Raw genomic sequence first — 26,924 nt, 5'->3', positions numbered from 1 at the left:
ATCAAGTGCGTTATGTTTAGGATGAAATCTTAATTCAGAGTGAGTTAGTTTTGGTTCTCAATGCATTTTGATTGGATAGTTAATTTTCCTGTAAAATTATTAGTGGCTGCTTGAGTTTTAGTTCCATTTACATCATCAGAATTACGTAAGAGTCATATGACATGGATTAATCTATGAGGAATGACGCAGTGCAGAAAGAGAAATTTAAATTGAGAAGAGAAATTTGCGTTGCTAATTTAATCTTTTATATATTCTTTATTTTATATATATATTTATATACAATATATATGTGTACATAAACTTATATATATATATATAAACTTTGTTGTATGAACTTAAATCCATTTAGTGCGAATACAAGTTATTATTACTTGCGCAATTGCTGCAAAGTTAGTTAATAATAATTTATTTCCTAAACAGTATTGATTAATTGATTATATTATCTCCTAAGTTTAATTAAAGTAGAATTATTTTAAAAGTGTGCATCCATACTGGTAAGTTATATTTTGAAAGATGTTTTGAAGTAATTTGAAAGCAAAATGTTAATAATGTTTTAACGGGGACTGGAGTTAAATCATCACGAAGAATAATATTACAATTGTAAAAGTAAAAATTAAAACATGTAATTATTGTCATTGATCGGAAATTAGTTGACTTTTCAAGGGGAACAAACCAACTCCCGTTCAATGATCAATAATTGATAAAAATACGTAAATATGAAAGTGTTTCGTCTTTACTCGAGTTATAAGTTAAAGCCAAACCGGCAATTCTAGTCAGGCCAAATATTTCCGCGAATAGTTGTTACTCAAAGAACTGATTCTCATGAAGCATTTTAGTCAATTCAATTTGGAGTAAAAATCAATTACTGTAGAGAAATCTTGTAAAACTCGAGTAATCGTCCCCGACACTATCATCTTTATGTATTTGAGTACTATATTATTTGTAGAAATTAAACATTGGAAATTGTCATTATGAAATCGAAATCAAAGTAAAGTTGAAATAAACATAGTTTTATGTTCTCTTTGATTTGTTTTTGCAAAGTTTGCATTATTTATCTTTTTTATAATCTTCTATGTTTATTTCAACTTTACTTTGATTTCGATTTCATAATGACAATTTCCAATGTTTAATTTCTACAAATAATATAGTACTCAAATACATAAAGATGATAGTGTCGGGGACGATTACTCGAGTTTTACAAGATTTCTCTACAGTAATTGATTTTTACTCCAAATTGAATTGACTAAAATGCTTCATGAGAATCAGTTCTTTGAGTAACAACTATTCGCGGAAATATTTGGCCTGACTAGAATTGCCGGTTTGGCTTTAACTTATAACTCGAGTAAAGACGAAACACTTTCATATTTACGTATTTTTATCAATTATTGATCATTGAACGGGAGTTGGTTTGTTCCCCTTGAAAAGTCAACTAATTTCCGATCAATGACAATAATTACATGTTTTAATTTTTACTTTTACAATTGTAATATTATTCCTCGTGATGATTTAACTCCAGTCCCCGTTAAAACATTATTAACATTTTGCTTTCAAATTACTTCAAAACATCTTTCAAAATATAACTTACCAGTATGGATGCACACTTTTAAAATAATTCTACTTTAATTAAACTTAGGAGATAATATAATCAATTAATCAATACTGTTTAGGAAATAAATTATTATATATAAACTTTATTATAAACTTAAGTAAAAAGAAAAAAAAAAAAAACAAATTAAGCACTCTAAGTTGTAGTTGTTCAGTGGTAATAATAATTAATATGAAGAAAATCAAAGCAAATTCAGATATTAAACAAGAAATACTTAGCAATAATTATCGAATTTTGGTCACACTCTTTTACCTATTTTTACACCTTCTTTTCATTGATGGAAAAAGCTTCATAAGGTTTTACGCTGGATATTAAATATATTTATAAATTAAACAAGTAGCTGCTTACATTTCCTGTCGTGGCTAATTTTTTAAAGGTTTTTAAACATAATACAGATAGACAAGTGTTATCGAAACCCGATTTAACGAATTCAGATTTCATGATTTCACTAATTATGTATGTATATCTAGTAAAGTTATAGAGAAGATAAAAGAAATTTTCTCCTAGGAAGTTTGATTCACATTATAACACCCATTATGGTAAAAAATAATAGGCAGGTTAAAAAGTTAATATGCACTATTGTGGAAATCTTTAATTGGAATTTATTAATAAATAAACTGGAATGTCAGTTAAAATAAAAAAAAAAGAGAAGAATAAAACAAGAGATTTATTGTTGATTCCATTTGAAAGATCCCGACTTATCAAGGGGTATTGGAATCTCTCCATACAAACATCATGAAAATATCACATATTCAAATCGTTAAGTTGTAATTCGGATATTCGTGAAGTGAAGAGAAATGTAAAATTTAAAAGGGATTGTTCAGATATGCGAAATGACGAAACGCACTTAAAAAATTAACATGGCACCAAAAGAAATATATTTAAAACCAGATTTTTATTAAAATACTACTATAAAGAATTTCTGCAACTGATTGGCAACACTTGCACGTGAAGAAAATTTAAAATAGAAAACGTGGGAATTTAGAACAGGATTAAGCTCCCAGACAGAAGGAAGAAGTAATGACACGTGCTTCAAATTTTAAAACTTATGAAAAGGTTACTGAATACAGATTCTAAACACGTGCATTAACTGTGTAGCAATTTTTTTTCACAGATGCATTTACAGATGAGTAACCATACCAAACCGATAAATTTGAGAAAGAAATTTTGTGTAACTACTATTAATCAAGCAATTTCCATGCAAATGCTTTAGAAATTGTGTTTTGTTAACACATGCGCATTTTATTCTTTTAAAATATTTGAATAAAATATATCAGCTTAGAGGGAAATATTCTTCATTTCTTCACCTTTTTTTTTTCTTTTTAAGTAATCACTGTTTTTTGGTCGGAAAAAGAAAATTACTTCGTAAGGATTAATTTATATTTGTTTTGATAATAGTTAATTTTGAGTTAAAGCAACTCTCCTGTCGCTCTCCTTTTTCATCCACGCTTTCCATATAAATTAGGCAGTTCGCGTTTATTCAGATTAATGGAGAAAGAAGTGCTATCTATTTAAGCGAAGATTTCGCAAGTCTATTTTAGAGCTTGTTCTGCTTGTTTGAGGTCACGTTGTTACCGTGATTTATTAGCGATTTGATTCTGCGGCGTTAAATGTTTCTAACCATTAAGCTTGTCTCGCCGGCTTCTACGAGCCAGAGCCTTCCTGTGCGCTTATTTTATCCCGCGAGCCGTTCAGCTAGTCTAATTAAATTTTATTTTAAGGTCAGCATTACTTGTTTTAATTAAGTCAGAAGTATTGGCTTTTCTAAAACCGCCTGTTAATTTTTTTGTGATTGAATAAAAGGGCGATTTACACCCTTCTTCTGACTTTGTCTACCCACTGGTTAAAGGATAATTGCTTTACAATCTTTCTAGAGCTCCTGAGTTTAGGTTAGCCAAGAATAGTAGACTCTGTAATTTGAAAGTATAATATAATATATATATTATTTTTAGACATGGTATAATTATATAAATAAGTGGCTTTATTTGAAGATAATATAAAAGTAATATCAATATTAATTAATACAATATTAATCATACTACTATGAGAATAATATAAAGAACAGAAAAGATTCTAAATTATTTGGAAAAAGGTAAAAAATCTGAAAGAGTTCAGATTTTAACGATCGCTCAAAGCTCTTTTAAAGTTTAATATGGTTTATCAGTAGGCATTACTGAGAGAGGTGTACAGGTGAAATAGGTGAACTTTTTACAGTTATTTTGACATTATACATTTAGACTAACATGGGAATGTTAATTATCTTCTGTGTATTTAAAACATTAGAAAACATGTGATGTAATTCTATAAAAACATTGAATATTTTTAATTAGATACATCATGGATGAAACGCATTTTTATTTAATTCAATGAGATTAAAAAATAAAAATAATGATATTTCAAAGATATGTATCTATTGATTTTAAATAGTTTATTAATTAATGATAAGCAGATTAAATATGAAAGATTAATATCTTACGTTTTTCCGAATGGCAACAGACTCGAATGAGAAGTGAAACATCGCATTGAAGTCAAACAACACAAAATCGTGTTTGGAGATTAATGACTTTTTTGGGGGCTAAAAAACGAGTTTTACTAAGAAAATTCACTTAGAAATTTTAATCACTCATATGACTTATATTTCACTTATCACTTATAACTCAAATTTCAAAAACTAAAATTTTGATTCTGCTTTCTATAAGAAGGGAAAAAGAATCGCATTTAGAAGCTGATTATTATTTGATCATTTATATAATACTTAATGACTAATTGTTTTAAACATTAAAATTAAGGAAATAATGATAAGAGGAAATAGGATAAAATTCAGCTTCAACTTTTAGTATTTTCAAAATATAAACTGAAGGAATAACATATGCATTGAATACACTAAATTGAGTTAAGGCAATAATCTACATAACTGATATAATTTGCATTACCTGAATTAAAAATTATTTCCCTTTTACATCCGACTCTATTGGCTTTTAGATTAGTTTAATCATACAATGCCGTTCGCTTTATTTAAGATACGTGATAATAAATTAGAAATTATTGAATTATGTCGTTAACTGTATTGATATAATAAGCTGCTGGGTTATTATATTTCTAATTTATTGAGAAATACGTTATAACAGTACCTAGTCACTATGAATATATTACGTGATATATTAAACTGAATCCTCAAATATTAATTTACTTATTCATTTCTTTCAAGAAGCGAAACTTTTCGTGTGAAAGTTTCGTCATCTATGATGTAGAACTAAATATTTTGAAAATGTATGTGAAATATCTTCATAAATAGCTTGTCAAATATTATTCAGACAATTTGAAAAATTATTTTGAGACAGCCTATAAATAGCTGGAAAGAACATTACATGGCGTAACTGCCTGTTTAAGTTTAGCAACAGAGGAATATTTAAAAGCTATTGTATTGGCAAAATTTTTTTCTGTTCAAGTAAAGTAATAGTATGACGCAAAATGGTATTCTATATTTCCGGAGCCTTGAATCCAAGACTCCAGTTTCCTCAATCGTTTTGCAGGCCAAGTAAAATTAAATGTTATTTTGGCATTTAAAAAATTATTTCACTTGGTTTGATTTACTTTATTATGGCAAAGTACTCGAGGGCCATATAAGGAGAGGGATATAAATAATAAGGAGAGGGATGCCTCCGTGGAGAGTTTTCTAAGGGAACCTGCATTCTATGGCACTCATTTTTCTTTCACTTGAACACTATCAAATAACAATAAAACACGGTGTATATTTTAAGAACCTGTTACATTAATTTAGACCACAGTTTCTTAAACTATGGGTCGCGAGACCTGCAGTAGGGGGTCTCCAAAAAATTTAGCAATTTTTTTTATTTCCTTAACTTATTATAATAATTTTACCATTACCAAATATTTTTACATAACGTAAAACAATACAAACAAAGACAAAAAGAAAACGTTTCGACGCATTTTTTTTAATAGGAACGTTCATTTTACTTTAAAAATTACTGTTAATAACCTCAAACTGCAATAGTATATTACAGTACAAGTGAAGAAATTGACAGTTTCACTCATGCATGTGTTAAACTTGCGCAATGCTTATGGGGTCCCCCAAAATTTTCGTAAATATTATGGGGTCTCCACAAAGTTTAAGAAACCCTGATTTAGACGAATGAATGCAAAATATTGATTGGATTAAAATATTCAGAAAATTTGAAGCTCACAGACATATAAAGGAAATAAATTACATAATTCGGAAAGCCTAATTTTCAGGGCTTATTCTGTGAGTCACTGCTTAACTGTGACAACTGCTCCATTTTCAGAGATATACAAAATAAGTATAACATAGGTTACATTTTTTTTTTCCCCTCAGTGCGGTAGATTTTTATCTGATAACACGCAGCATAAATGAACTATCCAAAATGACTATATTTGGTTAGTTTTCTGGTGAATATCATGATTATTTTTTTTCCTTTCTCTGTGTGTGTTACTGAAGACAGAGTAGAATTTTTATTTTAGTAGTATATAGAGTCTATACTTTGCTTCATGTCGCATTCTTATGTTACGTTACGTTAAAAAGATTTTGTCATCCATGCGCTCTCGTAACCTGTAACCTTTCAACAAGGTATAATAGTATATATTTCAGTTATCATCTGTGCAGAGTAACAAATAGATAACTCTGATAGAAGCTGCCCCTTAATATGGCATATGACATTTGTTTTCCAAATTAAAACTACGCATTGGTTAAATAAATAATTGACTCATATGTATACTGTATTATGCACTTTACATTTAATTTCTAATAATATCTATATTCGATGTAATTTGTAATACAACTATTTATTAGGATTTTTAATATATTTAATAATCTTATAAACATTTTAGTAATTATTGTAATTAAGGTTCATTAGGTAACTTTAAGCATTTCGTGACAGAAAACGCTTTTGCTTAGAGCTAAGCAGCTAGTTCTTTCTCCTTCCTTCAGTATAAGATAAAACAATATTTTTTAACTCAGTATAAGATGAAACACTAATTTTTAACTCAGTATAAGATAAAACACTATTTTTTAACTCAGTATAAGATAAAACACTATTTTTTTAACTCAGTATAAGATAAAACACTATTTTTTAACTCATTAGTCCAAAGGGGCGGTAACCCAGAAGGGCTATTTGTCTGAAAACGGCATTTCACTATAAAGGGCAACTCACTTTTTAAATTCTTGCCACCATATACTATCGCCCTGCATTATATTTAATGAAATTAAATAAGAAATAATCTGCATGAATGCATGTATGCTTCTAGCATTGTGAAAAAAAGACGGTACCTAGAGCCATCCAATTTTGAATAACGTAATTCTCCACCCAAACGTGGACATATGAACGCCGAATTTTGAATTTATTTTATTATCTATTTCATATTTTGAAAAACTTTAAAACGAATTTTTGATTAACAAACTCGACGATTTCAAAGCGAGCAATGATAACACTGTATGGGAAAATACGCTTTTATCTCCAGTGAGTGAAACTATCTATCGAAAATTCTAAAGACAGGCTGCTTTTAAATATTTTTAGCTCAAAGGAACATTACCCCAAATGTTCTCGAAACTTGCATGAGCATGTAATTGAAGAAAACGCCCCCCTTGGGCGTAATATAAAATGCGTGCTTTTGTTGTTTTTTAATTATTATTATTTTTCCGCACTGTTCGATGTAAAGTGAGAAGAAAATATTGATAAATTCTAACACACGAAACCTTAAATAAGTTTTCAGCAGTAGCAGGTGGTTTCCTTCGGAATGATTTAAAAGTTACCTTTCTTTCTCATATTTGATATTTTGGAATAAGACGCATAAAAAATAACTTTATAGAAGAAATATTTCAAAGTATTTGAACTCGGGCGATTCGGAAACCATTTTGTGAGGAAAATATTGACCCAAAAATTTTCTGTTCTAATAAGCGAAAGAAAATAATTCCATGGAATTGGAAGCGGATTTGAAAATATTTCTTCTTTGTTCTTCAGAAACATGTTTTCTTTTCTAAACGACGGCGGCTCAGAGAACAATAAAGTTTCTATAAAAGATCGATAAGAATATTATAAATATAATGTGATTTGATTTGATTCTGCTGGCTAGTACCCAGAATTCTGGATCATATCTTTTATGGAAATTCGGGTATTTACTCAAAGCTTATGCATTTCGTTCCTCTTCCTTCAAAAAAAAAAAAAAAAAAGAAATGAATTTTAGTTTCCTCATCGTCTTCGCTGATTGTCAATTAATTCAGCTGCTTAAATTCGTGGAAGATGAATGGCATAAGTTTCTCTAAAGAAAACTTATTTTGAGTTGGTAATGAAAAATAATGATACTTTCCAAGCGATTTTTTGTTCGTTATTGAAGTACAATGGCACCCTTTCAGGCGCTTGGGTTCCTTACTAAAACGTTCTAAGAAATATAGAGAAATTGGTATTTCAAAGGCTTTACTCTAGTCAAAAGTGCTGACTGATGGCATTGAGTTTTCTTACAAGCTTTCATGCAGCACAGCAAGTTATGCTTACGGGCAATTTAAAAAATAACAAGAAAATTTCTCTTTACGTAAATATGTAATTTTAACTTCTAATTTAAGTATATAATGTTTCAGGTTAAAGCTTACTCTATGATCTCTATTTTACTCTATGATTCTTACTTTATGATCTCTATCGTCTGCAATATATACAAAAATCTTAAAATATATTTTTTTACTTATATTTTTACCGGCATCAAAAAATTTTGCTGAAAGCATTAGAGAAACATTTTCATCTTCATTTTTTACGTCTCCATCTTCTTCATTGAGTAAATTATAAGTCTCAAGCATATTTACAATCAATATTATTTCTTAACATTGAGCAGGCAAACTTTACATAAATAGCTGGTCCTTGGCGATTGTATAGGCGTCTTCCTGAGACAGCTGTCGACTGAACAGGATGACGTCAGTGGCTTACTTACTTGTGTGGCAAGGTCTCTTGAATTCGGTGTAGGCTTTCCTGCCCCAAGGGGGTTGTTGTAACAACAACATCATAAATAGCGAATACTGAAATATTATTTTAAACGTATAATAAATAATGTAAAAAATGTAGCTAAAATTAGAGATATTAATTAAAACGAAAATCTGAAAGGTTTCAGATTTTAAATTACGTTCAAAAGGGCGTTTTTAACGTTTTGTGTGTTACCTTTATTGATTAAATATCCTGTTCTTCGCACTTAAACCATAAAATTCAGTTCAAGAGCAATATCGGAAAATAATTTTCAATTGAAGCCTACCTTTAGAATTTCCGATACACAGTCTCACGCGCTGGAGATAAAAATGTTTTTTTCTGCACAACGTTGCCATTGCTCGCGTTGAAATCCTTGAGTTTGCAAATCAAAAATTCGTTAGAGTTTCACAAAATATGAAATCGATAATAACACAAATTCAAAATTACAAATTTGGGCTTCCAGATGCTTATATTCGCAGGAGGTTTACGTCATTCAAAATTGGTTTTGGTTTGGCTTATTTTAACTATGGCAGAGTACACTAGGGCTATCTGCCTAAGGGGAGGGATGCCTTTGTGGAGGACATTTTAAGGGAGACTGGATCATATACACGTTACACAACCACGAAAACGCCCATGCAGCCAGCCCATTCGCGGGATTCGAACCTCGAACCGAACTACCAGTGTTATGCGACTTTACCGCTTGGCCGCTGGTAGGCCATTCAAAATTGCATGGCTAGGTAGGTACCGTTTGTTACCACAAGGCGAGAAACATACTTACAGTTATGCATATTCCTCATTATTTTATTTCTTCAAATATAATACAGGGCGATAATATTTGGTGGTGATAGTTTGAAAAGTGAAACGAACATTCAGAGTCATTCGACGCAAAATTGCAAAACGAAAACAATAGTCCCTCAGGGACAAAACACCTTTGGACTAACAAAATAAATAAACAAATTAGAAAAGGAATTACATTTTTTGTTTATTCTTTGCGCACAATTAAAGTGTTAAATTAGCTATTATTTTAATTAATATTCCATATTACATAGGAAGGTATAATCAGGCTCATTCTAGTGCTAAACAGGTTCATTGTAGGTACAGAAGCCAGCGGTAAAATCGATGGACACTTATAGTTCGATTCTAGGTGAACTGGCTGGTTGCATGGGCGTTTTCGTGGTTTTCGCGAGGGTAACGTGGATACCAGACAGTTTCATTTAGAACATTCTCCACGAAGGCATTCCTCTCCTTAAGCTGATAGTCGTAGCATGCTTTGCCATCGTCAAATACAGTACAGTAAGGTTCTTATTTTTTTTAAGTTATTTCACACAACCGGTAATTTTATTAAGTAAGCATGCAGAGGTATCTGTAAGAAGATGGATGCCCTTATTGATGACTTATTGACAGAAAAATATTTCGTATTTAAGATACAAATGGGAAAAACTATATTATCTTCCCAGTTGTTGGCTGGCTAATCTTTCGAACAATAACTTTTATATAAAATTCGGAATCTTAACGATTTCCGAAGTTTTTGTCCAGTGAATCAAAGTGAAATTTTACCTATGGGAAATATGCTTAGAGCGATTCGATATGAAGTTTAATAACTTTTGCCGCATACCTGCTAAATAATTCTAGAAGATAATGTACCCAAAGAAAATCCGATTTCTAAAGATTTGAGCAACATTAATGATATGTGGTAACGGAATTAAGAAATGTGTTGACAGTTAAAGTAGTACAATTTTCTTTAAATTAATTCCATGCTCCCAAAAAACAATATCCTACTTTAAAATTGTGTTGAATCTATTGCCAGTTAGTAATGATAAATTTAATTTACAGTTTTAAAAGTAAAACTCGTTTAATATTTCAAAACGGAGACTATCGATGTCAATAAGAGAAGTTTGATTATTTTGCATTTTCGAAAATAAAGTTTATTTCTTAAAAGAAGGACTAAAAGTGAAGAATCGTTTGAAGATGAAAGAAGTTTGATTATTTTGCATTGTAATCTGAATGCTCTAGATTACAATATAATTTCTCGAAAGAGAATTTATAATTACAAATTTCAAAAGTAAAAGAAAAAAAATGATTAAATGTAATAAGCATTTGGCCAGGAGGACTATTAATTTCGTTTTGACATTATGCGTTGATTCGCTAAAAGCGTTGTTTCACTTTTCAAATTGTTGCCACCAAATATTATCGCCCTGTATTATATTTTAAAAAATTAAATAATGAAGAATCTGAGTAAATGTATGTATGTATGCTTCTCGCAATTGTGATAAAACAACGGTACCTAGAGCTATCAGATTTTGAATACTGAACGTTTCCACCCGAAAGTGGGCATCTGGAAGCCCAAATTTGAAATTTAGAATTTGTTTTATTATCGATTTCATATTTTGCAAAAGGTTTACGAATTTCTGATTAGCAAACTCAACGATTTCGAAGAAGCGAGCAATGGAAACACTGTACAGGGAAAAAAAAAAAAAAAAAAAAAATTCTCCAGCGCACGAGACTGTGTATCGGAAATTCTAAAGATATGTTCATTTTAAAAATATTTTGCGATGTTGCTGTTAAACCGAATTTTATGGTTTAAGTGCGAAGAACATGATATTTAATAAATAAAGTTAACACATAAAACATTAAAAAAACGCCCATTTGGGCATAATGCAAAATCTGAAAGCTTTCAGATTTTGTTTTATTTCATTTATTTCTTCTAATTATTTTTTTAATTTACAGAAAAGTTACAATTGTTCATGTACCTAAACCTTGTTTATATTATAATTTAAATGTAATTTTATTTATCCTTTAGTTAGGACAAAATTGAAGGCAATAAAATAAAGAACTTAAATTATTAAGGATTTGTTCATTGCTATTAAATCGTTTTTAATCAATAACATATTACTCGAATTTCATGGATAAACTGAGCATCTTAATGCTTTGCAGAATGGAAAAACTCAGTTAATCAGCTACCGTATACGCTCTTGTAATGTCCACGCTTATGCAATGTCCGCACTTCAAAAACTAAAGAATTTCTTACTTCTTACTACTTAAGTATATTTTTTTAACATCACCTTTTTCCCTTTAGTCAATAAACGTCTTTAAAGGAAGAATACGCATTTGTTTTGTCTTTGGTTGGCGCCAGAATGGAAAGCAGAAGCTTGCATTCTGGTGCAGCTGTTATTCAATCATAACATCGGCGCCAGCTATCAACTCGGCAGACGCGGTAATAAATGAAGACAGTTCAAACAGGTTTCATCACATTATATTCCAGGAAATACTGTTTTGTAATAAAATTACTTTCTCCTCCTTCCCTCTTGGAGCATTCGCATATTTCCAGCTTTCTCTTTTCATTCATAGTATCATTTGGAATTCGCGCTAGTTAGCAAGTAGCGTGTTTAGCGTCAGCTTTCAATCTGAAAATCGTAGGATTTACACAGGAAAATGGAATAAGAGCAGCAGCAAGAGTGTATAAGGCGGACGAAAAGTGTATGCGCAATTGGAGCAAACAGCGTGATCAACTGGGGCGGCAACGAACAAAACAAGACGTGCGTTTCGTAGTTCGAAATGTGAGTTTCCGAATTTAGAAAAAAAAAGTAGTTGCATATGTTCATGATATGCGTGCTCAAGGGTACGCAGTAACACGGGAAATGGGCCAAATAAGAGCGCTTGCTGCGGCACGAGAAAAAGACATTCTTATAACGCAATTTCAAGGCGAGTGAAGGCTAGTGAAACGAAATAGATGTTCATACAGTGCGTAAGAACAGATTATTTTTAAAAATAATGTGCGCAAGATATTAAAAGAACCAACGTTTATTTAATTTGTGTAAAAGTAAATATTAAAATTGCAAGTGTTGGTTAATTTTTGCCTCTGTATTGTGCTCCTGTGCGAACTAATACGCGCCGAGTGTTGATAACGTCAACGGGTTTTTTATATTATGCCTGTGGATGGGAGAAAACGAGTTTGTAAATTTTAGGTAGCTATTAGACAACTTTAAATTTGATTACTTTATGATTTATGCCATTTCCTTCCACTTAGAATTTAACTTGAATGTTTCAAATGAAATTTACGCCTAAAATTACTCACCAGAAAAAGCTCGACATTTGAACGGCCAGTGTAATGTCCGTTCCTGCATTTTACTGATGTAATTTTAGTAAAAAAAGGTGCGGACATTACGTGAGTGTATACGGTATATGCGAGAGCTCGTCGGAGATAAACAAAAGTTCTATAAAGTAAAGATTTAAGCTTCTGCCGAATGGCAACGTTCCGAGAATTAGTTATAGAACAAAGCGCATGGGATATAAATTAGATAATACACGTTTCTTGCACTGGGAGCGCATTTCTTTTAAATCATTCAGTTTACGGCATTTACAGTCTACGGTATAGTCTGTTTAAATTTGAAAGCCAAATTTAAAATCTTTTCACACTTTTCTAAATCTCGGCAATTTTAGAACCGTTTATATTTTGTAAAACATTCTAAAAATAATAAAATTCTTTAGTTATAATAAGTTAATTGAAGATTAAGAAAATAAATAATTAAATAAACTGATTAATGTTTCCTGTATTAACAAACAACATTAAGGTAAACAATAATAAAATCTGATTTAATAGTGAATTCAAAATATCTGATAATAGTGAATTCAAAATAAAAACTGTTTTTTTTTTTAAATCGTTGGATATGTACACGAACTACACTGGTGTGCAAAAATTAAGGACGAGGCGGTTTTTTTAATATAACTTTGTACAAAAGCTTTCCAAATCAACACATTTAATACCGTAAGATCCCCAATGCGTAAGGACATGAGTAATGTAAGCAACACTTACTAAAAGAGAAATCAGAGGGTTAAAAAGAAGCTTTATTAAAAAAGTAGCATGGAGCGCAATGCGACTGAAGGCCGAAACATCCCTGTGATGGGTGTCCAGCAAGAAACATCCGGTCTTTAATAGGGGATATGGTCTCCCCTGACTGCTAGGTTTCACAGCGTCTTTCCATGCTGAGAATGAGGGTGTCAATGAGTTGTTGAGGCATTGCTGCCCATTCGTCTTGCAGCACCAATCGAAGCTCCGGAATCGTTATTGGTGGTAAGGTACGAGCTGCCAAGCGTCTGCCTAGAAACTCCCATACATGCTCGATGGGATTGAGATCCGGAGATCGTGCCGGCCAATCCATACGTTCAATATCCTCACTCTCTAAGAGCTGTTCGGCAGCTACTGTGCGATGACATGGTGCATTGTCGTTCATGAAAGGGAACTGCGGACCCATAGCGCCTCTAAAAAGACGCACATATGGAAGAAGAATCTCGTTACAATAACGGGTCCCGTTGACTGAACCTGCGTCGAAGATGTGAAGGTCTGTACGACTACCAAGCATGATGCCTCCCCAAACGAGAACACCGCCACCTCCATACCTGTCCCTTTCAATGATGTTCGAGGGATGATTACTGCTTCCCCGCTCTCTCCAGATGAGTATGCGATGAGAATAGCTACTCAGACTGAATCTGCTCTCATCTGTAAAGAGTACTCGTCCCCATTCATTGTCCCTCCAATTCCGGTGTTCCCGGCACCACAGAGAACACCTTCTCCGATGGGCAGGCGTTAGAGGTACACACCGTACAGGGCGTCGTGCAAACAGACCACCACCGTGTAGTCTTCTGGCCACGGTAAAACGCGATATCGGTCGTCCAGTCGCCTTCGTGTGTCTAGCGATTTCTCCCGCTGTCTGCCGCCTGTTTCTTCTGGCCTGGTGTGGTTCCTCGTGGACGACCACTACTAAACCCCCGGATAGCTGTTCCTGTAGTTTGAAATTGTCTCCAAAGGCGTGAAACGATGCTGTGAGCAATTCCGAACTCTGCAGCCACACTTGTCACACTGCGGCCTTCCTCCAACTTCCCAATGATTCGACCTCGGGTAAAAGCATCCAGATGTCGTATAACAGACTGATTATTCGCCATTTCTCGCTGAGGCAGCAACTCGGTGTGATTTTAACTGCTATACGGCGTGCAATCTCTTTGCCAGAAATACTGATCTTACACCAACAACATGCTTTATACTACTCAGACACTCCCCCATTACGTCTACCTGCATATCTGCGCATGTGCTACCGTACATCATCTTACTAAATCTCCTGATTGGTCTTTCTGTCCGCTCTGCCTCTTCGTTCAGCTGATATGCTAATTATTCGACTTCGTCCTTAATTTTTGCACACCAGTGTATATAAGTTGAAAATAATGTGTTGGAGTTTCCAAAATATGTTCAAGTTAAATAAATCAGAAAACAACTGCTACTTTTACCACAATGTTTAAGAAATAGCAGAATAATGTATAACATTTTTAACTGTTTGAAAGCTAATATCCTGTAAAAGACTGATAAATTTTCTTTGTCATATTTGAGGATTTTAAAAGAAAATTCATTTCGTAATTGCTAGCCATTTAAGATATTTTAAAGATTACAATGTTCTCTTTGTCGCAGCGCCATCTCATTTATCGTCTGCAGTTTTGGCAGAGCCGCCAACAAACGACAAAACAAAGCGAAAATCCATGGCTGAAAACTTCTACCACCCCAAGAGTTGCCCGATTTTCTGCATGAGTAATCCCACCCCTCCCTTTAGAACAAATGGAATGAAAGCAGGCTACGCGGTTGCAGTTTAATCTGCTATGATATATCATTAGACTCCCTGACGAAAAAATTTCTGAATGAATTCTTTTACTTTTTGCTTTAAATAAAAGTACAAGGGCAAAAAAATATCTTTAGATAATAGCCTTGTTTTCGCCTGGTATACCGCCTGCAACAGGAAAAGGGTTTGCTGAATGAAAATGAAAGAGAAAAGATATGCATAAAATTGTACAGCGCGTGGAGAAAAGGGAAAGAGTGTAATATATATGTAAACAGTATTTTTTTCTTGCCTTATCTTTCATCTCTTTTTGGGACAAATTTTATGCTTTATTTCATTTTTTAATAAAAAAGTTGCTACGCACAGCAGGGAGATCCCATTTTTATGCCTTTTTTTATTACATGCTGGTAATATTCTTTTAGATTTTCTACGATGGAGAAAGTTAATTATACATATTTTTTTTTTTTTTTTTTTTTTTAAGATTTTGGTTTAAACATTAAATTTTTTATCGTTTTATGTATACTTCCCCAAAATAATGCATAAAACTGCAGTTAATAAAGTTCAGAAAAGGGCAAAAATAAGAACTGTATAGTAAACGTACGATTTTAGAATGATTACACATGGAAGTATTTCGGTAATGGAAAAGATGTACGTCGCACAAAGAAATAATTTGAAATTCTCTGCATATGAGTGTAATCGTTTTGAATTTCTAGAAACATTATTCAAAGCATGTTTGTTTAATTGATTTTGGTGACTTGGTTCCACAATGAACTGAAGGCTGCTTTGCAACTGATAAATTTATCTTCAGAGACATCCAGCTGGCTGATATGTACAAAATACTTTAAACTAGTTAAATTACCAGTCTCAAATTACTGAATACTCAAATTTAAAGGTTCAAAAATCATCTCATAATCCTTCATAACCCTCTTTTTCCCTAGGAAAGTGGGTATAAGGATTTCGAAAAAATGTTGAGCCTAGAATGTCCTAATTGGATATTAGTAGATTCTATAACTTTATAGAAAACCGCCCAACCGAGATAGTGGTTAGCGAAGCTGACTGCCGCACCGAAAGGTCCGGGTTCGAATACCGAAGAAGGCATGGATGTTTGTAAATTAATAGTGTCTGTGCGGTATGGGGGCACTCTAAATGTACGGCGAACCGAAAGTCCTTTCGAGAGGTTGGTGGAGGGAAGAGAGGGTTTCAGACCCTCGGACACGTGCCCCCTGGGTGCTCCCCTTCAAAACGGCGCAAACTTGACTCATTGGACAGGATGAATTTCAAATTCAGATTTTAACGGACACCCAGAAAGGTTTGTTAAGATTTGTTTATGCTCTCGCTGAGCTCGTAGTTTACCAGTCTGGTGTTGCACTTACTCATGCTAATCCACTTCTTTTTGTCTTTTTAGCTTTATTATTAAGCTTAATTTTCTTTGCACATATATCATGCAATTTAACAACAAAACTGAAAAAATTTTAAGAGAAACGTAGCAGTATATGTTTACAGTTCTCTATGCAATGGTGTATACCAGCCAGTTGCCCTTAGAAAGTTCTCCACGAAGGCATTCTTACCCTTAGGCAGATAGCCCTCGAGGCTTTGCCATAATCACACACACACACACACACATCTCTATGCAGTGTTAAGTGTTGGCATATATTTTTATACTTTTTTCAGTCTTTTCTCACCTCATCATATCAATATTTAGTTTTCTTAGCAAGACTGCTTGTTAAAAACTTTTTTGCCTTTTTTATTATTAACATTTTGTGTTTTAAATATATTAGTTAAATAGTATGTTCTTCGCATTTAGATACAATTCAATTCAACCGCAAAATCACAGAATATTTTAAAAACAATATATCCTTAGAATTTCTGATAGGCATTCCCGCTCGCTAGAGATCAAAATAAATTATTCCGTACAGTGTAGCCACTGCTTACATTGAAACTGTTGAGTTTGTTAATCAAAAATTCAATAACGTTTTACAAAATATGAAATATAAAATTTGAAATTTAAAATTCGACTTCTAGGGCATATATTCGGGTGGAGGACTATGTTATTTAAAATTTGATGACTGTCGACTCTGTCGAGTTTTCGCAATGCGGGAAACCTACACACATTTATGCACATTCTTCATTATTTAATTTCTTTAAATATAACACAGGCTGATAGCATTTGGTGGCAACAATTTGAAAAGTGATTCGCCATTTATAATGAACGGCGCAAAATCCCGTTTTCAAACTAATAGCCCATTCAGACTAATGCCCTTTTGGGCTAAAACATCTATGTTTCATTTTTTAATTAACATTTAATTTATAAATAGTTTACTGAAATTAGCTTAATTTATGACGAATATGTTGTTTATTTATTTCTCCAATCACATTATTATTTAAAAAGTAACTAGGTTTTGTTGAAAAGTTTAAAAACCTGATATCAGCGAACTGAATAAATTCTAACTACTGTCTTGAAAACAAAACAAAATACATGAAAATTTTGATAGCAAAATTTTAGAGATTTGTCTGTTTAAAATGGAAAGGCGTGATTTATAAACTCTTGTTAAAATAACGTTATGAAAAGATGGGGTTTTTCATGTCACTTTAACACTTATGCACTTGAAGGAACTTTGAAATTCCGTACTACACATTGTCCTTTTAATCATCTCATTATAACTGTATAAGTCAATTGAAACTTTTATAACTGGCTCTTTATCTTGTTAATATTGAGAAAATCAAAAATTTGAGAAATTACTTTTTCAAAAAATACTGTACTACAACACACGAAAGGAAGTTAAACAGTATTTAACAAAGGTTTACTTAATCCCTTCAAAATGCTCTCCGAACTTTGAAATGCCTTACTACACATTGGTCCTTTCAGTCACCTCATTATAAATATGTAAGCTAACTGAAACATTTATAACTAACTCTTTATTTCGTTAGTACTGAGAAATTCAAATATTTTAGAAATTATTTTCTCAAAAAACAAATGAAAGGAATTTAAATAGTATTTAACAAACGTTCATTTAGTTCCTTCAAAATGCACAGTGCTCTCCAGACTTTGAGTTCCTTAGCCATTTTATTCATGCTTTTTTTTTCCTTCCCCCCCCCTTTTTTTTTTTTTTTTTTTTTTTTGTACAGAAGGTGGTAAGGGAAATTGAAAAAATAAGAGAAAGAGAGAAAGAGCTGACGATTCCCCGCCATGATTAAAACAACTCATTATCTCCCTCTCTTTAAAGATTATTAAGAGGAAACATATCATTATACTTTAGTACATCTCCTCCCCCCCCGCAAGAAGATAAAATAATTTCCCTCTCAATTCCCTATCAGCGATTATCCACAGTTAAATCGGCGAAAGGAAAACGAGGCAGAAAGTAGGGAAGTTTTCACAACAATAAGCATGACGCACCAAAGGGTTTAGGGGTGTTAATGAAACAGTTTTGCAATGCAAAGGGGTTGAGAGTGATTAATTGATGTAATATGACGCATTGCGAAGATACGGGACATAAGTTCAGACAATAGCTGATCTTATCAGAGGTAGCAGATCCGTTGATCTGCGAAATCTGAACAACCAAAGGAGAATGATAAAAACATAATAAATCACACTCTGTGGCATTGTTTGGTCCCAGCATTGTTCAATATAGTATCCAAAAAATTAGACAGTAATAAATTTCTTTTCTCTCTTCTTGGTTACGTAATTATAAAATTATTTATTTTTGATAATGTGGGTCAGCTAGGACGATGATTAAAGTAAACGTGTTCCATAGTATATATGAGATTATACTGAATAAACATTTAAACAAAACCAATGTAAACTTCAAGAATGCACGGCAAACGCAATTATATGTATCTAATATAAAAATATATATTGATATGTTATTGCATATCGACATTATAAATTAAGTGTACATTCAAGTAATTAGCTATAGTTACGCAGGAGTAGAATTAATTAAATTTTAAAATATAATTGAAATTTAGAGACAGATAATAGATTATTTTTGTATAATTAAAGGTGTGTTATATATTAGGTTATGTGCTTAAGATACAGCTCTACGCGACCTTTATTTCCACAGCCGTACATTCAATGACAAAAAATCTTTTAAATGACGCAAATATTTTTATTATGGTGTTTTTAAAATTTAAAAAGTGTGGTGTGGCCACCACATGACTTTCTTATACGACCTATTAAACTGTACATAGTTTTTGCTGCATTTCATTTAAATTTCTTTCCTCGAATTTCATTAGAGATGTGTTTCTCATTCAATTAATTCAGTTCTCACTTCGTGGCAAAGCAAAAATGCATAAAAACTTAAAAAATCTACACATTAAAAAATGTAAAATAAACAAAAACATAAAACACCAAATGCAGTTTACATTTAAAAAAAACACTTTTTACAATTAGAGTTTTTACGCAAAAACAAGCAATTCAGACAGCTCGCAAGATATATTTTTCTATGCACAAAATTGACACCAACTTTTGGCCTCAATCGGCAAAAAAAACACTGAAACTAACTTACTTCACCATTCTAGTAAGAATTTCAAATGTAAATAAATAGCGACGTAGTTAGGGTTAGCACAACTTAAAACTTTAAAATTTTTCATAATTCTACAACTATTGCATGCACGTTAACTAAAGGCATACATACCTTAACCGGAACATAAGAGGTTGAAAACAACATAATTCACTCACTTTTAAAGCAAAAAATGCAAACGTTAGCAATATATAAGTATTTTAATAAGTGAGCTTAAGGAGCTTAGTAACAGAGTGGGAATATATATATTTATACACTTTTGGTGCGGTCGATTGCAAGCAGACGGGGAGGTGCACAACTATATGTTATAGCAGTCCCATATACAAAATTTCAATATTTTGAGGCTACTCGTTTTTGAGTTATGCAAGATATGCACATACGTAGGTACGTACTTTTGGGAAAAAGAGACTTTTATTCTGTCCATACATACAAATATCACTCAGAAACATTGTTTATATGGATTCGAGAGTGGTCAAAATGGATATTTATTTTTGTTGAATTATGATAGCCGAAAATTTTTACGATATCACAATGCTCTCTTTACTTCGTACAAGGAAATAAAAAATGAATTTTGTAAAAATTACGAAACGCCGTTCCAATGGTTCATATAACTTTGTTTAAGGAAAGTTTATACTATTATGCTTCTAATAAAACAGATGCTTCCTTAATAGCAAGACACAATACTATACTTGTTGTTTATGTTATGACAGTGTTTGACGTGTTATGACAGTGCTTGTTATGAAAGTGTTTGACTTCCTTGCCGCAAAAAGTCGCTAATGTATTTAATTTTAAAATGCACTTGTAAAAAAGTAAGTTTTAAAAATGAGGGAATTTTTTTAGAACTTTTACATTCTAGAAATCTTTTTTCTGGCTTTGTGGAGGGAAGGATTAAAAATTATGAAGAGAAACTGAAGAAACTTGTTCCCTTAAAAACTTATAGCAAAACTGTTTTGCATTCTTTCCGCATACCAGATACTTTTTATGAGATTTCTTCTTTTCCTAAACTTTGAAAAGCATTCTGTCTAGTATTAATTCAGATTGAGAAAGAATTGTTGAAAGTGAGTAGATTTTGAAGAAATGCAAGATGATTGATTTCAGCCGTCTTTGAAATGTGGTAGCCTCTTTATGTTATGTTAGTTGTATTTCTTTCGAAGACGATTACGACAAGGCTTCGTTTAAGGCTGATCTGATATAATACGAGTTTTTGCCAACTCTTATAGGGTCGGTACTTGTCTTACTTGTTGAAGAAGGAAACGTGAGAAATCAGTGATGCCCTCGCCGGTATTTTAACTCCTGACCTTCCGACTGCTAAATGTGTGACACCTTACAATTAAAATTGAGAGCATTTGAGTTGCTCTAACATGTAAAGCTAGTTCTGTGGGTTCTAAATATTGGGTGCCCTAATTTCCTTACACGAGTTATCATGATGGAAGTGATATTTCGTACAGACAAGAATGTTCATAGACACAAGAACTGAAGAATAAAAATGAACTTTAATGAAACTTTACTTGAGAATTAACATAAAAGTCCAGATAACACTCCACTTGGCTGTGCTAAAATTCACGCTTCAGTTTTACTCTAAGAGGAACCACAATTTCAATTTTAATGTGCTAAGATTTCAACCGTGGTTTACCGTTTTGGATCGGACTTCTCCAGGATCATCTACACCACCCAACATTAAACATCAATAAACACCAGCTGCTACTTTCTCGTGGCTCTTATCCCCCAGATTGCTCTGCTACATATACACCCAGGCTCAGACTGACGTTCTTCAGACAACAGCTGGCAGAGAGTCTAACATCAAACAACTCTCCGTTCCAGTTAACCTGCTTGTACCCATAAGCTCGTCTCAAAAATCTGCATAATCATCTGGAGAGACCAGGTGCTTGACTAAGTCAGAAGCGACAAGAAAGATGCAAAAACCCAACTTGTTAGTTAAAAATAAACTAAATTGTCGCTACTGGATGTGTTCCAACTGCATCACAAACGTAAGCGGTAAAGAAGGAAAAAATTGCTTACATTCTCGCTTCCTTAAAAAGGAAAAGAGAGAAAAAAAAAAAAAAGAAAGAAAAAAAAAGAAACAAAGAAAGCAAAAGAAGGAACCTAGTTACCAAACCCAGTTGGTGACGATTTACCATCCACCATATTTTAGTTGGGAACCACTTGAGTCATTATTCTTATTTCGGAGTAGGGAATATGAAAAGCCATTGATGTCGTCACCAAGATTCGAACTTCGGATCTTTGGATTACTAGTTTTTTAATTACCCCACGAAGGCACACGCTAAGTAAGAAAAAAAATTCCTTGCATCTTAATGAAAAGCTAAATTTACGTTGATTCACCGTAATAAAATTGTATTTAGAGCTATTTGGGGATTTAAAGAGGTAGGCAAATATAATTCCGAAAAGGCTTTAAATTTGCCTACTGCATTATAAACTTTTGAAAGATTTCAACTATCAATAAATAGTAACTCAATAATTTGAATTATATTTAATAATTGTGTTCCCTTGAACATTTTTATCTCTCAAATCGGAGGGTTATTTTCATTATGAACTTCTTACATGTTTTCTCCTTCAAAGCACGGGCACAAAAATGAAATTACGGATTAAATGTAAAATCCTTTTTACGAATAACGTTCATATGCGTTCAGATGTTCATATGAGCCATCTTGTCCCTTTCTTCCTTCACAATCTATCTTCCCCACACAATCCCTTTCTCTTCCTGTAAATCTTCTTGAAGACATGAGCCTATAAACGAGCCAGATGAAGTGACTGAAATAACTGACTTGCTCAGTAAAATCTAAAAAATAGTCAGTTTAATTAACTCTTTTATGAACGCTCCCAGTTAGGAACACTGATTGGAAATGGTTAAAATCATACAGCAAGAAATACATAAATTTCTTCATTGTTGCTTTAATACAAGTGGCTTGAATCTACGATATAAGAATAATTATTAAATCTACATACGTGTGTTTCCGTAACACTCATCATTGCAAAAAGTAAGAAACTGGCTCGTATACACGGTACACATGGGGAAAACCATGAAATTTCCCTTCAGGCAGCCCGTTAGCCAGGATTCGAAACTCGGACCGAACTACCAATGTTCAACGATTTTACCGCTCGACCGCTAGTGGTCCATCTATAGCTGAAAGGAGCTGATAACTAAAGTATGTTCTTTCAATAAAATACGAAGCAGACGCATATATTTTTAAGTCATAACTTATCCAACCTATTCCAGTTTTTTTAGAGTACAAAACATGACGACAATTACTTTTACTCCTGCTCTTTCCCCGCTTCGTTGAAAAGGGAGAACCTTTCACCATAACTCCTGTAATCAATCAATATTTATGTTTTTCAGTTAATTGCAAGTGCGACAATTGTAAATATCTATTGTGTTGTACTTTTTATTGTGCCCTAGTGATGTTTTCTTCTTTGTATTATTCTGCTTTTTGTAAATGCATTTTTAAATGATGCTTAAGCATAGGAAACACTTAAATGATCCTGGAATTATGCTGCGACATCTAAGAGTTGAAGAACAATAAAGAAGGAGAAAAGTAGAAGATAAATACTGAGTCGTGATGAAGACCTTTATTATGAAAATACAAAACTGCATAATTACAGCGGTAAATAAACTTATCTGATGGTGGTCTAATGATGATAATGAAGATAATTGCTACTCAGATAAAGACATGACAACTTTTCCAGATCGTCAAGAAAGTAGTGTTTTGAAACAATTACTATGATTAAGTGCTAGTGGTATTCATGAAGAAAATGATTTCGTTTTAGAAATAACTGATAATTGACTAAACAGTGACATGAACTAACAAGTACATATAACAGATTCATTGCAGAAACAACTTTTTTACAAAATTTTTAGACCTAAAAATATATTTTAATTAATGAATCTAATATATTGTGTTTAATGTGCAGATAAAATAGAAAATATTTAAATGAAGTCATCTAAATATCTTTATGACAGTTTCTCATATTAAGATGAAAGAAAAACAATCGTAATATATTATTTTCTAAAGGTCTATATATGTGTTGTGAAAATGAAAACTCAAGATTATTCTTGCGACAGAACATAACGCTCTCGTGGAACATTAAAGAGTTGTTCTTGTTGTCTTGTCCATGTGTTTCACGGAAGAATCGTTGGCAGAGCCTCGCGGAGGTTGGACTTCTACTACACCCCAATTTTGACAGAGACCACCTCGAAGGTTGCCCGAGTGTCTTCCACTCCTCTCCCCTACCACCAAACCACATAAGAGGACTTTCGGCTTACGATATATTTAGAGTGCCTTCATGCCGCAAATACACTATACATCTACAAACCCCCAAGCCTTCTCCGAGAATCGAACCCGGGTCCTTCGGTACTGTAGTAGGCTCCCCTAACCACTCAGGCTACGACGCACCATGAGTCTCTGGGGACAAATCCATATCCATACAGATTATGAGCATCACATACCGCAAGCTCCCTGGCACTCTGCAAAAAATAACCTTGTGGACACTATCTACTTTAATAGAACACAGGACGCGGGATTTGGAAATGGTGTTTTCACTGATGGCTCTAAAACTCCAGGGGGCACGGGAAGCGGATTCTGTATTCTTTCTGGAGGAGCTTTAACGTATGAGTGGAAACTCTGTCTTTTAGGCGGAGCTTCTGAAAACTCTGTCTTTTAGGCGGAGCTCATAGCTGTCAGAGCAGCTTTTCTCCACCTGAAGAATAATCCCACAATGCCCAATATCATCTACACAGCCTCAAGCCTGGCTGCGACAGCTGGAATTCGTTCTCGCAGCCCTATCGTCAGCAGCATTAGAGACATTCTAACACGGTGTGCGGAAAAAATGTCACCCGGAAAAAAGGGAAACGGAAAGAATGTCCCTGGAAAATAAGGAACGGAAAAAATGTCACTCGGAAAACAAGGAACGGAAGAAAAGGAACTCTAAAATCTCGCCAAATAATGTCGCCGATTGGAGATGGGGAAACCTGCCAAACGGGCAGGGTTATAGCGGGCTCTCTTGAGGGAGGTTTTAAGGGTAAGATGTTGAGCTGGCTGCAGCTGAGCAAGGTCATTTCGATAGCAGGTTTTTCCAACTTGCCTGCGGGAAAATCATATGTTCTCCCCCGTGGTTTGCTTCACCCGTTTCCTTAAAGAAACCGACCCACCTCACCCGGAAGGAAAGAATTCACGGGGAGCAAATGTTTCTCCTCTGTTAAATAATGATTGCCGGTCTTTAAACTAAATTTCATCCATCCCTAACTGGAAGCTAACAGCTTGTTCACATTAAAGTGTTGATAAATGACGAATTGTCAGTAAAGACGGCACACGAAAGCTGCTAAACAGAACTATTGGCGTAGTATAGTTTGTTATTTTTTATTACGGTTTAACGAATCTAGCAATAATATTATATTATGCATTCCGTTATTATTTAATCTATCCGTAATATGAAATATAATTTTCTAAACACTAACGGTTTATCATCAGTTAATTTATAAAACGACAGATATTTTATAGTGTCATTTTTTTCCCCACTTTAACGGTTTATCATTAGGTGTAAGAGACTTTGATCCTGGAGGACCATTCTTTTCGTTTTGCGATTTTGCGTTGAATCACTATAAACGGCGAATCACTTTTCAAACTGTTGCCACCAAATGTTAGAGTCCTGCATTATATTCGAAGAAATTAAATAATGAAAAATGTGCATAAATATATGCATATTTCTCGCACTGTGATAAAACAACGGTACATAGAGCCATCGAATTTTGAATGACGTAATCCTCCTGCGAATATGGGCATCTGGAAGCCCAAATTTGAAATTTGTTTTATTATCTATTTCATATTTTGTAAAACTTTAACGAATTTTTGATTAACAGACTCAACGATTTAAAAGCGAGGAATGGCAACACTATACGAAAAAAAAATTATCTCCAGCGCGCGGAACTGTGTATCGGAAATTCTTCTAAAGATATGCTTTTTTAAAATTCTTTTGCGACATTGCTATTTAAATGAATTTTATGGTTTAAGTGCAAAGAATATGATATTTAATAAATAAAGGTAGCACACAAAACGTTAAAAAAAAACGCCCTCTTTGGACGTAGTTTAAAACCTGAAACCTTTGAGATTTTTTTTTTTTTTTGTTTGTTTGTTATTAAGTTTTTTTTTTTTTTTTAAATATGAATGATGGTCCCTCAGCCGACTTCGACTTGACCAGAAGCAGTTGTCACTTTATTATGCAGTCACCTAATAGGTGGGCCACCTTTGCCTCCTATGAAGGGACGGACCATTAGAACTATGCATTCCCCTGGATTCGAACCCAAGCCGTTAGGTATCGAAGTTGGCTCCCCTAACCACTACACCGTCTGAGCGGCATTTATTATTAGTTAGTTTATAGAATATTATATTCTATACTAATTAATATAGTTATTTTAAAATAATTAGCTAAACCGGCTTGGCTAGTTCCCCCCCCCGTTAAATACTTACTTATTCGAGGAAATAACTTAATTATACGCTTTAACGGTAACATATATTTTACACTATATTTATTTTATATTAAAATTTTTCCTATATATAAATAGATACGGCCTACACGCAATCGAATCGGCTTAATGTACTTTCATTTATAGAATAATGCACTTCCGAATGTGAATAGTGAACTTTCTTCTGGTGATTATCTTCCTATGATGATCAGTATTTCTGAGAACTTGGACATCGGTGCTGAGAGCTATTTCTCTAATTCGCAAAAACCCAAAATCTTATGAACCTGTGGTCATCTTAGAAAGGGTTTACTGTACTTTCTGTCTCTAACTGTGGCAATTTATTGGTATGAAAAAATTTCTTATAGTAGAATATAATCCATTCATGCAAGCCCTGTTATAAGAATAATTTAATAAATAAGCAAAATTATTATTTTATTCAAAATTGCATTTTTCGAGCGAGATAGTAAAGAGTTCTGATTTTCTTATCGGTTAAATGTTGTTATTTCTGACTTTTAACTTGCTAATCTAACATTTATTTATTTATTTTTTTAAGCCCAAAGGGCTATTAGTCTCAAAACGACATTTTGCGTGGTTTCACTTTCTGCGTCGATTCACTTTTCAAACTGTTGCTACAAAATATTATTGCCATGCATTATATTTAAAGAAACTAAATAATGAAGATTCTGCATGAATGCATGAATGTTTCCGCATTTTCAAAAAACAACAGTACCTAGAGCCATCCAA

The sequence above is a fragment of the Stegodyphus dumicola genome, chromosome 1, assembly GCF_044657685.1.
Source record: "Stegodyphus dumicola isolate Sdum_Otavi_A_Nest chromosome 1, ASM4465768v1".
Lineage (NCBI taxonomy): Eukaryota > Metazoa > Arthropoda > Arachnida > Araneae > Eresidae > Stegodyphus > Stegodyphus dumicola.
This window is presented reverse-complemented; position numbering follows the sequence as displayed.